Below are 16,768 nucleotides of genomic sequence, written 5' to 3' on the forward strand. Positions count from 1 at the left end.
ATTTATGATGAACATTTGACACGAAAACAAATCTACTGTAACTTTATTAAGTAGGTATTTCTTTACTATTTTTACTCCTTCTACAAAGCAAACCAGTGGTCTGGGATCCATCTTAATACGCTTGGTCCATTGAGGCCCGGCTTTGTTGTCCGCCACAGTCCCTATCATCCGTTCACATAGCAGACAATGGGCAGCGCTGACGCTGGACACGGCGGTCATGTTCTATTTGCTGATGTGCATTATCTCCCAATCCCGTCCTTTCGCCGCGGATGCCCCGCGAGTGTCCCCGCACTGAATGGAGTCTAAAGCCATTATTAGAGGGAGAAGGGGGAAAGTGGGCATAGACTGTTATATAGCCTACATTTGGGCTCGGCCACATGCATACTAATAACATCATTACAGAGCAGCGCGTCTGGAGAGAATGTTTACTTTGTTATGGTTTCTATCCCCTAAAATCACAAATGCACACCTCTCTCCTACTGTACCTTTTGGCAAATGTAAATCACACACATGGCTAATTTTCTTATATTTTCCCCCAAAAAATGAAGTTGCACAGTTCATCTATTGCTCTGCAGTGTGTGGGTGGTGCTCCTCACAGCGAGCTCTTCTTTTCCATGGCATTGAACTTGACCCAGAATGACCTTTTTATAATGAGTGAATTGAAAACATCTCCCTTTGGAATGCAGCTTGTAGACATTGGCCAGGGCTGTTATTTCGGGGGGTTTTCGCTACGCACCCTCCTTCCGCACATACTTCTTTTGATGAATGAAAGGGGCAGTATCGTCATCCGACTCACCTGCAATGTAACGCGCGGCTCTCAAAGGAAGCGAGGTCAATAACGCTGCTTTTATAAAACTCAGTCCACTGAAAAGAGAGAGGGGGACGGCGAGAGAAAAAAAGTCTTTTAGACGCCACTTTCTCCTTCAGAGAGGCAGCAGAAGAAACCGATACCTGTGCTTTTATTTACCGCATAAATACAAGTTTACAAGAGTGAGGAATTTGTACAGGCTGTGGCTCAATTCCCCACCATAACGCTAGACACTTGAAAGCCGAGACACTATAACATGGGGAACATCTACAGATCCACAGAAGTGTGATTACTGAAAGCCCAGGTTCAAGTGACTGAGGTTTCCGAGCACTTCTCAGGCGCACCCTGGGACAAATCAATGTTTGACGCAAAGCTCGGTCTTAGCAAAATCTCTGTTAACTGCCTCTGAATGGTGGTAATATACCTGCAGCGTTGCCATCTACATTAGCATTTAATGATGTCGCTGAACTGAATTAGCTTTATATGTAAATATGCGAGTCGCTTACAATGAGGTAATAGTTTTTTAGTGACCTTCTTTAATATGCACTATTCCAGAAAGTTGACATTGATTCTTTTCAATTGCATTGATGCAGATATAGTGGTTGTTAGGTCCGATATGTTGTGTGTGTGTTGCTCTGAAGTGTGCTGGAGAGGTGCATTTGATCTTAATGGTGATATATTCTCCGTCAGTGTTGTCACGATCCATCACTTAGCGCAGACCTGCCGCAGCTGCCCAGCTGAGGTGTGGCTTATTACACCACCCCAAAGCTCATGAATAATAAACAGGGTTGAAGTGCCATCTATGCTGAGACCCTGAGAAGCAATATCCCCGTGGCAACGTCACCTCACCCCCGGCCCTGCTGCCGCCATTCCTCTCTCCCCCTCCCTTTCCCGCGCATGTTTATGCATGATGCCCGTTTCATATGTAGCGGCCGCATCATTTCTGTTGTTGTCTCGGGAACTGATGACACGCTCTGCATTAGGAGTGATGACCTGCACACAAGGGCCCGACACTTGCTCCACTTTACAGCCATTGTCAGAACACTGCTGCATTATACACACAACACAAGCGTTTGTTTCTCATCCATCTTTGGGATTCGCATTTGTATTTGCATGCATGCATGTTTGTTGTGTTTATTACGGCTGTAAAATTATAATTTTGCACAAATAAGGTTTTTCATATACATTTGCAGATAGCATATGATTCGCCTGGTTGTGTCTTATTCTCAAGCACACACATGAAACAAAGAGAGGCAAAAAAGGAAAGGTGCTTTCTGACAATCATCCTCTTATAATTAAAGCTGCATTATTATTCCTCACATCTTGCTTTGGTGTCAGTGCGAGATGAGAGTTGGTTCAACCCTTTACAATTTCAAAGTTTTTATCTTTTTGTTTTTTCTACTTTCAGTTCCCAATTTGACTTGAAGAAAAAGAATGCATAATGCATATTATGGGCGAGTACAAAAAACAGGACTATATTAATATTTAATCTGAGGATGCACATATCTCACTATTTCCATATCAAAACAGATAATGTTTTGTTTAGGTCGGGGCTCATTTTTATTAATTTCAACTGTTCTCGTGGTCCTTTGCTTTCTGATGCTGTGATGCAGATCTTCAGCGTGTCATTAAAGCATCACTTAGTTGTTGGTAAATTAAAAAAGCACACTCGAGATTTGTGTTCGCTTTGTGACTTTATACTTTTTTTTTCAGAAATAGATTCCTTCATTTAAATGCACAGTAAATATTCATCAAAATTAACATATAAGTGAGATATGAAAGAACAATAATAATGGTGGCAAAACGAAATTAAGGTGACAACAAACCTTGGCAGATTTATTAATATTAGGTATATATTACTATACCAGCCGCATTCTACTAAACAATAATAAGAAGTATGGACACTATAACTGTCCAACACTATGTTGATATATTTAGTAAAACTGAATTTATTAATCCAAAGCAATTTAAAGTGCATTAAGGCAATACATTTTATCAGTATATATACATACCCTATGAATCAAACCCATGACATTTGCATTATGATACTGTTTTAGCTGCAGGAAAGCAGAAACAAAAAATCTGTTTTTGTAAAAAACAATTTAAAGAATATATCAAACTTTCCAACACTGTAGTAAAGTTGTGTGTGCAAACAATGATTCAAAACACAAATGGGGGGAACGCAGGGGGACAGGGAGTGAATTTCGAAGAGAATGGAGTTCCACCTCAAACTGGTTAGAATTTTTGAAATGGTGGAATTGAAAAGGAATTATGTTTAAACAAATTAATTTTGAGTGTTTATTGCAACTATTATTTATTTTAAAATGCATTATAAAGTTTGTCACATGACACTTCACAGTCACAGTGGCACTGTATGACTGACATATTGGTTTCATTTCAGATTTTTCCTCTTAATTAAAATATCCAATAACTAACTATCCATATTTTCACACTCTGCAAGGACACATTTCTGTTAAATTGTTAAAAGTTTGTGTAACTTAAATACTTAAGAAAACATACTTTAAAGGAAACATAAAAAAAATGTTAATGTTATTTTAAACCCATCTAAGAAGTCATCTAAAATTACCGCCCTCCCCCAAATTAACATCCCCCCAGTGAATTTCTGCTATTTCCAACCCTGATTATAGTACATATATAAACAAATAGGGGTGAGCGAGGCACAAACCAACATGGGATTATTGTAACATAGATTTATACATAGCACAATCTTTGCTTTTAGTCTTTTTTTCTTATTGTCTGGGGATGATCTCCTGCAAATCTAAGTTTTGGTGTGTTTTTTTTTACATTTTAAAAATTGTTTTGGATGAATGAAAGTAATTTTTACATCAAAAGTTTTTTTTTAATTCTGAGTTGGGTGTGTAAAGTCATTAAATTGAATCTTATATTATCTTAATCACTGACTTGTTACTTAAAGCACAGCACCATTTAAAACATGTCAACAACTCCTAGTAACTGATAAAAAATACATTGATTGAGCCAAAACCTAAATGCGTAAGGTTGTGCCCCGCTGTCTAGTTCTACAAAAAAAGCATTTTTTAACTAAATCCCACACACTTTACTAATGCCACTGCAACGTGTTCTTTCGATTTCAGGCAACATATTACATTGGGATGAAATTTTGCATTTTAATCAGAAGTATGGGAGACCTCAAACTGATTACATCTGTCTCCAATTACGGCATTATTCACCTAAATTCGGTCAGGTGGGAAAACGCTCTGCTGGTGGATTACAGCTGAGACTTCTCTTGCGCTTTTATAATCTCTCTCTCTCTCTCTGATTTCACAGATCTTTTCCTCTCATCATTTGTCTATTACTAGTACTCTCCATCTATTAACTTGCGACTTGCTTTCTTGGTTCTCTTCTTTACCCCTTCACCCAAATATCTTTGTCTCTCTCATTTCTTACCTTCCTCCTTCAAACACTTTTTGTCCTTAAACATTCCTTCAAACCTTCCACCATTTGAGATCCCTGCACCCCCCGTCTGAGCCTGCGCTGGCCCTCTGCCCGTACACACATTTGTGTCGGCCTTTTGAGTGTTTTCAGAGGCCCATTAAACAGCGCCTTGGCAGGGCCAGACACACTCACCTCACCCCTAAGACCCACGGAAAGATAGAAGGTTATCAGATTCCCTTATCCATGCCAGACACACACACACACACACACACACACATTCAAAGACACGCAAGACTGGAGGTAACTCTCACATTTAAAAATGCTTCCTGTATCAAACGTTACGACCTGTAAACATGCCAGTTTATGCTGGGTGGCAAGGATTTCCCCCAGCAGGCACTGGGGCTATTGGAGGTGGAGTTGAAGCCAGTGTGTCTGGTCACCGGTGGGTTGGACTCTATCCCCAAAAGCCACGAAGGTGGGGCTGGAATAGGGTGTAGGGGTGCACCTCTGAAATCTGGGTATGCTGCAACTGTGCCTTCTGCTGGCCAGTGGAAGAAACTCAAGTGAGTGTAACTCGACACGTACTATCGGGTGCTAAAGAAAACACTTTTAAACTTTAAAATATTTACTGTGCTTTTAGTTAACAACATCATTTGTTTACACAGAGGTTTGGCGAGGGAATGACCAAAGAGACGGCATGCAAACAACACTAGACTCGGGACATAATGTAATAAAGACATTTTCATAAAAAATAAAAAAAATAAAACTGTGTGACTTGTTATTGTGATTACAGTCTATGACCAGCTTACCAACAAGACTACTGTAGTGACCGTATAAACAATAGCCAATATAACAACCAGGATTATAAAAAAAAAACATCATTACCATCGTGCAAATAAAACAGTGGAAACAAGTTGTCATGGAAATTGTCTAAAGTCACTGCTAATTTAGGATTTAACGGATGCCAGGGAAGGAATATATCTAATTACCATAACAAGAAGGCTGATGAGTAAATATAGATCCTCACCGCTACAGCGGTGGCTGTTTGATGCGACTCTACAGAGACGTGTCAGAGTCAATCATCATATTTTCTCACACTTGCAAAAACCGAGCATGAACTCCTGAGAAAAAGCAGAAAAAAGAAAGAAATTAGAGAGAGGAAAGGACAGGAAAACAAAAAGCAAGAAATATAAAATCTACCAAGAAGAAAAGAAAGCAGATGAGAGGAATGGAGCAAGACGAGACAAAGAAGATGAGTGGAAAGACAAAAGTCAGTTTGTGTGTGTTTGTGTAAGAGAGAGAGAGAGAAGGAGAGAAACCTAGGGAAAAAAACAGAACTGAAGGAGAGACAAGCGGGAGCAACAAGCCATTGGAGAAGTGGATATTTTGATTTGACTTGTGAATTTGATGACTGCCTGCTTCTGCCACCTGTGAAGGTCTCTGCACCATCAAAGCACATTAGACACATTAGGCCCATGCTTACTTATGAGCAAGATAAAAAGCTGTGGGGCCTCTGCCTTCTCAAGCTGTGAGTGGAATAGCTTTGCAATTTGCCTGCAAAAAAACTGCATTTTGATCTTAATGAATATAAAATGGCTGCCATTAAAAGTAAAACAGATTATTTTGGGCTTTTCAGCGAGTGCAGCTCTCTGACAGTCTTGGAGGGCCACTATGATCTTTCATTAAAACCTCACAGTGGGGTCCCCTCCGCGGCCAACCGCGGCCTCAGCCCTCAAAGAGATTGGCTACGTTTAAAAGTCATTTTCATAAATCTACACAGCTTTCTGAAATTCGGTAATGAAAGACGTGCGACCAAGGCCGGCGGCGCAACGGCCGGGCTTGGTCCGCTGATGGTCACACTGCTTTGGGTGGAGAGGACCAGACCCATCTGCATAACCCATGTGGCAGCCTCTGCTTGTTAATATCTAGCATGTGCTAATTACTGTCAGTAACCAAACTCTGGCACACAGCGCTACTGATCCCCAACACACACTACCTGCCCAATCCGGTGCCTGAATGCTGCACACTTTTAATTGCATTAAACTTTGCCTAGTGATTTGTTGTTGTTGCGCTGGGAAAGAGATGCAAGGACTGACAGCTGGCTAGCTCCACTAATGGACCTTCAGAAATCCAATGGGGATGGATGTTATTGGTCTTGTTTTTAGTCATCTGTGTGATCTTGACACTGTACCAAAACACTCTGAACCATCTCTCGCATCATCTGGGAGTGAATTCTGCCAAAAAACCCACAACTCTATTAAACAGCAATCACTTATCATTAAATCAATCACCTCTCATAGCGTCAAAAGTTTACAGTAGGCCCATGCAGAGACTTTATAATCTTGGCTGTTAAATTAAGCAAGCAAAACTGGAAGTTTGGAAACAAAACTTTATTTAATTTAAGTGAATGTTGCACTTCACGCCCCTCCCTGCTGTGATGCTCAGATCTTATACTACGTACACACCAAATGCGGGGCATCGCATTACTCGCTCTAGATTACTCACAGGATTTAACTTCGTGTCATGCTAATTTTTCGCTCAAGTTGTATATTTTCAACTTGGGAGAAGACGCGTTTGAGGTGAATAGTGCGTGTTTTTGTGGCAAACGCGCCACCCATATCGCGTCTTTCGGATGCTACCTACACACCAAACGCAGGGCATCGCGTTCCTCGCTCTACATTACTCGCGGGATTTAACTTCGTGTCATGCGAATTTTTCATTCGAGTTGAATATTTTCAACTTGGGCGAAGACGCGTTTGAGGTAAATAGCACGTGTTTTTGTGGCAAACGCGCCGCTCGTATCGCGTCATTCGCATGCTACCTACACACCAAACGCGGGGCATCGCGTTACTCACTCTATATTACTCACAGGATTTAACTTTGTGTCATGCGAATTTTTCACTCGAGTTGAATATTTTCAACTTGGGCGAAGACGCGTTTAAGGGGAATAGCACATGTTTTTGCGGCAAACGCGCCGCCCATATCACGTCATTCGCATGCTACCTACACACCAAACGCAGGGCATCGGGTACTCGCTCTAGATTACTCGCGGGATTTAACTTCGTGTCATGCGAATTTTTCACTCGAGTTGAATATTTTCAACTTGGGCGAAGACGCGTTTGAGGCGAATAGCGTGTGTTTTTGCGGCAAATGCGCCGCTCGTATCGCGTCATTCACATGCTACCTACACACCAAACGCAGGGCATCGCGTTACTCGCTCTAGATTACTCGCGGTATTTAACTTCGTGTCATGCAAATTTTTCACTCGAGTTGAATATTTTCAACTTGGGCGAAGACGCGTTTGAGGCGAATAGCGTGTGTTTTTGCGGCAAATGCGCCACCCATATCGCGTCATTCGCATGTTACCTACACACCAAACGCGGGGCATCGCGTTACTCGCTCTAGATTACTCGTGGGATAATCTTTTTACTTGAGTTGTATTTTCAACTTGGGCGAAGACGCTTTTGAGGCGAATAGCGCGTGTCATTCGCATCGCCCCATGCAAGGACACGTCTAATCGCGTCTTTGCATTGACTTTGTATGTAATCTACTTTGTATGTAATTGTTGAACTCGCGTCTGGTGTGAACCCACAGTTAGCTTCCATCTTTCTTTCAGATTACTGTAATATGCATGAGAAGTGGACATTGAGTTTCACATCCATTAATTTATGCACTGATCTGTGGCCTTCTGGGTTATTCTTAAACCCTTTCTTGCAAAAATCACTTTCATCTTCTGTTTGCAACCACTTGGATCTTACTCTTGGACATCTCTGGTATATCTCTACAAACAGAAAAGATAAGTAGCATGTCATATCTGTAGTCAAACAAACGGGTAAATATATGAATTATAGATTGAGATATAAATGAGGATGCTGCATGGGTATCGAATGCATACATGGGGAGATGTACAAACAGCGACACGTGAAACGACTGGCTCTGGCTGCAATCCCCTGCTACGAGAGAGCTTAGAAGGACACACGCACCCTGAGACAGACACTTCAACATCATGGTCTGAGATCCAACGGGAAATTAGTGGGCACTTAGCTCCACACATGTCGAGTGTTTCAGCTGGGATCCAGGCCATGAGATCCAAGCAGCAGCACATGAAAGGAACTCAACTGCCCTACAGCCTCCAGCTCTCCTCTGCTGTACCACAACACCTAAAAAGAAGCATTTGCTTCCACACATACTGTCGATTTCAAGTCCTTCAAGTGTGTGCATGTGTGCCTGTTTCCACTATAAGCTAGGGGACAACGTCATTAATTTCTAATCTTCTTAGTTGACTCTTCATTCACTGCGCTGTGCCGTGAGCTAATCCACGTTTTCCACATTCACTGTAAATACCTCCAATTTTCTGTTTATATGAATATCTAAATATATCCAAGGTGTTAATACCATGTCAAACTCAGTGAGATTCATATGTTGTGACACACAACTAGTGACTTAATGAGAACTCCCACACTGCCTGAATCACTGAAACATCTCTGTGATTGATGCAGCCAAGAATTGTGCCATTTCAGGTCTCATTGAAGTTTATAGCGCACTGTTCACTAAAAATGAAAAATTACTACGTTTTAAAAGCTTTTGCAATTTATGTGACTGAAACATCGGGCAACAAATCCCACCCACCCCGCGAATGGCGGCTCTGTGTCACCCAGCTGCATTTAAACGGATTCCGCACTTTTGTAGCGTGTACATGTATTTCTTTCACTAAGGTCCACATGTAATGTTTAAAGTCAAGGTTCCTTTTACCCAAAACGTTGGTATTGCACCTATTCTCATCTCGGGGATTCTCGTGAAATTAGACTTATGAGGTGTCGTGAAACATTTTCAAAATAAGAAGTATACAGTTACAAACATCTCTTCATGTACTATTTTGCACATGATTTCAAATGACATCATACAAACAAATTATGTTGTTTTTTCCACATTTAAGAGAAAAATTTTCATTACCGCAACGTGTCCATGACTGGATTTGGGTTCTTTGACATGGAAATATTTATAATTAAAAAATCTAAAAAAAAATAAAAAGCTTCAGTGCATGTACTATAAACATTTACAGTAAAGAAACATGTGATATTTGGTAATTATTGGTAAATGTAGAGACAATAATAAGGAATATAAATGTATCCAAGAAAAAAAATTCTCATTTTCCGCAACTATTTTCAATCATTGTTTATGCCCTCAATGAACTAGCATTTTTAAAAAAAATGAAAGGGATATAATAGACTGTGACACTCAATATGGCTACCAGGTAAGCAGTCTCTATTTTTTCTCTCCAGATAAAAGTTCAAATTTTGTTTGTCATAGTACCTAGACAACTTTTTAGTTTTCATTACCGAAACATGAGTTTGTAAATGCATATATTTAATGTAATATCATGTTGCGGTAATGATAATTTTTGATAATGATAATCTAAAAAATGTAAATAATTCTATAGGAAATAATCCTCTAATATTAATATATTAAGTTATATTAAGTTCAGACTGTGCAAAAAATTGGCTTCAAGGGCTTTTCTAAAAATTCTGATGCTGGACACTTTCTAAATCTGGATTTTGTGAGAATCACCTATCTGTGCTACTGCACCTTTAAGAAACCAAAGCAATCATAGGAACACAATTAGAAAGTTACCTTGCCAAATATCCACAGTAAGTCTATGGTAGGTCTCCTTTAAAATGGCTGCCGGTTATCAGGCAAATAAGAGACAATGATGGCAGGGACCAAAAGTTTCAGGCCTGCCATAGGGCAGCACAGAATGTTCTAGTCCACTCTACAGACCACCGTGCTGTTTAGCGCCCACCGCCCTGTTGTAATTCTGTGTTTATCAACTCTTTATTATGGGCGCATCATCATTTACAATGGTACCATCTGCTCATTACCTTTCCTGAGTATGGGGCAAATTGCTTTCACAGGGAGTTAACCAGGAGAAGGAAAATTGTCAGCAATAGGGAGAAAATCAAGAAACCTGTTCCCGTCTATTTGCAATGGCTGTTACCCACACAAGAGATTCTGAAACACGTTTATTTTTTAAGGGGATAAAATAATTAGCCGGCTCTAGTTGTGCAAAGAGAAACAACGAGATTGGTAAATTAGAGCGAGAGGCCTCTGTCGAAATCAAATAAATTCAGAGCGTTTTATGGGTACCTGCAGCTGTGTAGCAAAAACAAATATCGCATATGACCACATGACTCTAATTTATCTGCTTCTCTCCTAAATTAACAGCCCAGGCCAGGCGATGGGAAAAACAGTAGGAAGCAGAAAATAGGAGAATTCCTATCGCCTCTTTCACATTTAGTCCATTAACTCTTCTAACCACGACGGATGAGGAGAGGCACTCGCTTACAAAAGCACCCATCAGGGAAAAACACGAACGTCTAACACCTAAACCTTTACTCAATGTGGAGAATTAGACTGCCTTTCTCGTCCGGCAGTGAATATCGATGCCGCGGCTGGCACACCGCTTACTACCGTATCCGTGGCAAAAAAGGGGAAGGGAGGGAGACGCAAGACCATCTGCTTCATTTCGCCTTTACAGTGATATATGGAGAGAAACACTGATAAATTAATCCACATTAGAATGAGGGAAAATTTGATACAGTACAAATAGTGACAGAACAATTGCATGGTAGGCGTGCAACATATTAAACGGTGTGTATTTGGGATAGTTTGTAGGGAATGACACAAATCAGATTCAGAGTTCTTATATCATGTTGACTGTTAAGATATTTGTGTAAAATGTGCCTTACATCATTCAGGTTTAAAACTAAAGTACATGATTTTTGTTTTGTCAGCATCACCAAATGGCATTGCAAAAATATGGCTTAAGGTTAGGTTAGATCAACAAATAAAATTTTGTCTGGACACTTAATCACACAAATCGCTTTTCTGATAGTGCTTACACTTTTTGGAAAAACAACCCACAAAAGTATATAGTTGCCTTTTGGTATAAATCCAGGGCAGAAAAGTTTGCATTTTTAGGCAATTTTAAGCAATTAGGAAATGACACTGTAAGCATCACTAATGTAAAAGTACAAAATATAAGTTTCTATTCTGAAAATTAAATTACATATAGTAAAATTTAAAATAGCATTTATTTTCAGGCTCTTATGTTTAGGTTCAGTATTTTCACTTTTATAAGTTATAAGTCTGAAATCCCTTATTTTCACAAATGTCAATCTTTCACTCATCATTATTTCACTGCAAAACCCTACAATGCAAAAACGTCTCCAATCCCTCTTCACTAACCTTTCTGAATAAATGTAAACATGTCAAATATTCGGTCAATATCCTAATATATTTAGTAAACCAGTTTAACTGGATAAAACCTTTTGTGAAGTGATGTACGTGTGCCATGGTTCAATTCTTATTCTATGCTTAATTGCTGAAAAATTGTTATGGCGTTTAACAGATTCTGCCAATAAAACAGTATTTCTGAATGGCCTGAGGGCAGGATTAAGCGAATTTAAAGCAAAATTGTTGGTAACACTTCATAACACTGACATGACACCTTCATAATATGACATAACACGTGTCATGAACATGAAGGAGATTTTTATGCGTTTATGACAATTGTCAATAAGTGTAATTTTTTTAATTATGTAATTTTTAATGCAAATATTACATTGTTTGAATTGTCTTTGTTATGAAAACTTGACATCAACCAATACATCATAACTTGTCATAAATCTGTCATAAACATGGCATAGCAGAATAATTATCAAACCTAAGAAATTACTTAGCTTTATGGGTTAACATTACATTAAACTGTCATTAAATGTCATTAAGTGTTAATATATGTCAAATAATTTTAAATACCTTATTAAAATGCAACAGACACGTCAAAATTATATACTTAAGTTTATGTATGTGCACAATACATTAAAAACTGACAACTAATAGAACTTGTTCTTCCTCACACAGAGGGTTCTGAAATTTTCTGACTTAGAAGATAAACTTACAAAACATTTAATCAATTTAATTTAATGTAATTAACTTTGCAGCTATATGGACCTAACGCTGCATTGCTTAACCCATTATTGTACTGTTTTTATTTAATTTTAGAATCGGTCTCCAAATGCAATAAAATATTTTTTATCAATTTTAATTATTATTATTATTGAATGATTGATTTGATTTGTTAAACACACGGAGGAAACTTACAAAAAAAAAACATTATGAACTGAAAAATATTCAAAAACTACCGTATTTGACAAAGTATTAACACTAATGATATTTTAATGACAAATTAAATTTGTACAACTGTAGATGAGGTCAAGAAAAATATTCATGACACTGTTATAAAACTATATGACAGAGTATTAACACTTAATGACAAATTCAATTTGTATCATTGGTAAAAAGTGGTCAGTTATGTTATCCTGGTAATGTCAAGTTGTCATAACAAAGACATCTCAAACAATGTCATCTTTGCATTAAAAATTACATAATGGAACGAATGACACTTAATGACAGTTGTCATAAACAGGCATAAAATCTCCTTCATGTTCATTGCACGTGTCTTGTCATGATTATGAATGTGTCATGTCAGTCTTATAAACACCCCTTCAAGTAAAGTGTTACCCAAGTGTTTAATAAACGTATTTTTGTACCTGAACTCTTTATATACAGTTTACCCCTTTTTTTCTTTTTTAAGGGCGCACTTACACTTACCAAACCAAATTGCGCCGGGCGCGTTTGACTCCCTAAGCCTGGTTCGTTTGACTAGTGTGATCATTCTGTACTGTGCCCGGGCACAGCTTGGTTAACCAAGCAGAGGTGGACTGGAGCTTGGTTCACTTGGACTCAGGCATGGCTTGGTTTGGATGGTGTGAGTGCGCCCTTAGATCATATGTCCAAAAAGAGACAGAAAAAAATCTACAGATATTTGGAGGTCACTGATGGATTGTGACAATAAGGTATCAATGCCAGAGACCAACCCTGCTCTTTTACCATCTGATTTATGTAGCAGGCCACACTGCCGCCGCCTGTGTCAGTTAGATTTGAGACTGTCACAATAAGTTGTTAGACTTTTGGATGTTCTCCGATCTGAAGGCTGACATTATTCATGATATTTTGGAAGGAACAGAGGCCAAAAGATCTTTGACATTCAAGGATTGCGACCCTGCAGCTACGTGAAAATGTGTGTAGGCACGGTGAAGCCAGATGCCATCAGAAGAATCAGTGGTCCCTGGCACACAGCGGCATCAGAGCTCACACACTGTCAGGACGGCCCGCTCCCAGCAAACAAACACATACACACATAAATATAAATCAGCCTTGTTTTGACATATCTACTATTCGTGATGGCTGAGCACCATGAGGGACAATGGTCACCGTAAACATACAAAGCACTTTTTATGCTGTATTCCGAGCCTCCTTTACTACTAAACCCCCAAACAATCCTTTTTTGCATTTTTATTAGTATATTATTTAGTACATACATTAAAACTGATTTCCATATAGGTTCTAATGTAGGTGATTTTGTGTTTTTATGCCCCCCACCTCATACACAAACACCTTCACAAATATATTGCAATACACAGTGATTCATCTACTCCAGGTCTAATCCAAACAAATTCGAAATCTTTCTTTTTTATCACGCCATCCACCACGCGCATATACTCGCATTATTACAGCCTCATGATAGGATTCCAGATGAGAATGTGAAAAGAAATGGAAACAACAGGCCAGAAAAACATAAAAGATACAACCGAGGAACCACCTTTGTGCGCATTACCTCCCCATCACAATATTCTCATATCTATTGAGACTGATTTACAACTCTCCTTCAAAGCCAGCGCTGCCGCTGCACAGATTTATGTAGCGGGGGTCAGATCTCACCTAGCTGTAGCCATATGCAAGCCTCATTTCCATATGCTGTATTAGGGTGGTGTCAGACACTACGCAGAGACTGAGGTCTTATTAGGCACGAGGGTCCTTGCCACAGTACAAATCAACACCGCCGGGACTTCTGCTCATTCTCTGTCACCGGCTCCGTTCAACAAAGCATCAAGCGCGCTTTATCGGCGACTGGTGAGCCCCGCTCGGCCCTCGGCCCTTCACTGAGCGAATCCCCCAGTGCTGGAAGCAGGAGGCCACAGCCATCGGAAGCGTCTGGGGAAAGGAAGACACAAACAGGGAGCGGGAAGGGTTTTGGGAGTGCCATAAAGTTGGCAGAGTGTGATTGCGACAGCTTTGATTCCCAAGAAGAGAGTAAATAAACAAGATCCCCTGTGGTTCCCGAAGAGACACGGAGCGGCAAACACAATATGGAAGAGGGGAAAAGAGGAAACAAGGAAGAGGAGCACATGGATGAAGATGAGAGAGACAAAAAGAGTAATCATTAGGTGTAAGAAAAGGTTTTGCTTTGCATGCTGTCCAAAAATAATTTAACATCTTCAATACTTATTTTATAATTATGATCAGTTTTGTTAATATAGCTAATACTGTAAATTATATGTCAATACAAACTTTTTCTTGACTAAAGCCCTGTTCACACTGACCTTACACATTTCAATAAAAACGTATGGCAACATGAACGACAGTGACCATTGGCGACAGAATGTGTCCATTTACGTAGCCTGGGTGCCAGACGAATTTAGCTCCGCCCACAACATTGTAGGCTGGGGGAAATTCGGTCTGGAGTCGCTGCGTTGTGGCGCTACTATGCTCGAACAAAAACTGTCAGATCAATCAAATTGTCAGGGAGGGCTTTATACGATGATGGACAGATGATCAACAGTAACGTAATCAACCACGTGACCAAAGAGCGCTTGTGTTGAATCCGTTTACAACAAAGACGGCTGCCGCTGGAGAATTGAGATATGAAGATTCTGCCATCGAGTTTGTTCTAGAAGAAATCGACAGCGCATTGATTTTAAAAGAGGAACAGAGAAACGCAATCAATACATTTGTTAATCGTAAAGATTTTTTTGACATCCCTCCTCCGGTTTTCGGCAAAAGTTTAATTTATCAGCTGACTCCGATGGTCCTAAGACAACGTGGATATAACTAGTGGTCCTTTTCGGAAGCCCGTGGATGAAGTTCATCTAACTTATGAATGGTAAGAGATAGTCTGACTGTATGACTTAGTAAACAACTCACAATGTTGTGATATGAATGAAATGGTGTAAACATAGTAAGTGTCGATGTACAATCGCTACTCAGGCTTAGTATAATCATAATGTTAGTGTCATTGTAGCAAAATAACTAGCAGTTCAGTCAGGCTGCAAAAGACGCCATTTCAACATACGTCGCACACTCGGTTGCTCTGATTGGTTGTAGGTCTATCCAATTGAGTGCAGAGGCACGTTTTGTCTTAGTTCCGTTGAAACACGCCCCATAATCACAGCCCAATGGAGCGGTTTCAGACTCAAATTCTGACTAGAATTGAGTATGACAATTTTGCAATGCAATTTTATGCGATGAAATTGTGGGAACTTGCCATATTGTGTAAACTTGCAAAAGCGTGAACGTGATGTTCACGTCGTGTAATTACGTAACTTGGTTGCGCATGTGTGAAATAAATGCAAAATTTTTCAACTTTCTGCTAAGATATATTTGACTTTTTGCTACAAAAATGCGAGGATTATGAAACCATGCAAGCCCCACATATTTTGCGAGCAGAAATCTGCAATTTATGCAGCGAAAGCATATTTTAAAAAATGGGGCCCGCATAAATATGCAGCTTTTTTATTGCATAATTGTGTTTTTCTGGAGGGACTGACATTTTATCAATTTACCAGTCCAGAAAAATATTCACTAGAGAAAAACCTTGACCATTCTTCCCCACAAGAAAACATTTTACAATGCAATATTTTTCTAGCTTTGCTTTGTATTAAATAGTTTTAATTTCAATACTGCACCTTGCACAAAATACTACACAAATGATTAAAAATGTAACAAAACAAGCCAAAACGCTGGACTCATCACAACAAACAAACAAACAAGGAAAAATAAATACCCACATGTACCAAGTCCAATATCAACATTCATGCAATATGTATAGCTGCCTTCAGACACTAAGTTCACCTAGAAGCTGTAATAATTTGATAAGAATGCCCCTGTCAGGCCACTGAAGACATCTGCTTTGTGTAACCTGCTGGGGAAAGCAATGAAAGCAACAGAGAAAGAAGCGAGAGAGGACAACAAAGAGACAGAACTCAAAAGTAAATGAAAGGATGGAGAAAATAAGGATTAATGTCACGGCCCGGAGTGGTGGGCAGTCAGAGACAGAGAGTTGTATTGAGATACTGGCTTTCCTACACAAATTCACATTCTACATATGAGCAACACTTGGACAGCCACGCTTAGCTGGAATTTAAGGAATAAGACATCAAGTACAGGGTGAACTAAACTAGAAATGCTACCGTGATGTGAGGTGGAATCAGAAAATACAGACAAAAGTTTGTATTTTTTATATGTAAATGCATGTACTATAGTTCTTTCACACTTTTCACACTTGGTTGGAATAATAAACAAGCAATATTAGCGAAACCACACATTGCACGAGTGTACTTTGCATCTTCAACATACAATATATCGGAA

General features: G+C 39.4%; 1 long non-coding RNA gene across 9 annotated transcripts in view; it reads right to left on the reverse strand.

The window, feature by feature from the left end:
- The window catches only part of LOC129416802 (uncharacterized), a 342,254-nt gene that overhangs the window by 172,277 nt on the left and 153,209 nt on the right, over positions 1 to 16,768 (reverse strand). For 2 of the 9 annotated variants that reach the window (XR_008635550.2, XR_012372152.1), the window contains one exon: positions 2,908 to 5,343. The exons of 2 other annotated variants lie outside the window; for them this stretch is intronic. This is a non-coding gene — a long non-coding RNA (uncharacterized lncRNA). Of the gene's footprint in view, positions 1 to 2,907; positions 5,344 to 16,768 lie in introns of those variants that run through there. 5 more of the 9 variants (XR_008635552.2, XR_008635549.2, XR_008635547.2 and 2 more) reach the window with 5 other exon arrangements.

This window comes from Misgurnus anguillicaudatus, chromosome 11 (assembly GCF_027580225.2).
Source record: "Misgurnus anguillicaudatus chromosome 11, ASM2758022v2, whole genome shotgun sequence".
Lineage (NCBI taxonomy): Eukaryota > Metazoa > Chordata > Actinopteri > Cypriniformes > Cobitidae > Misgurnus > Misgurnus anguillicaudatus.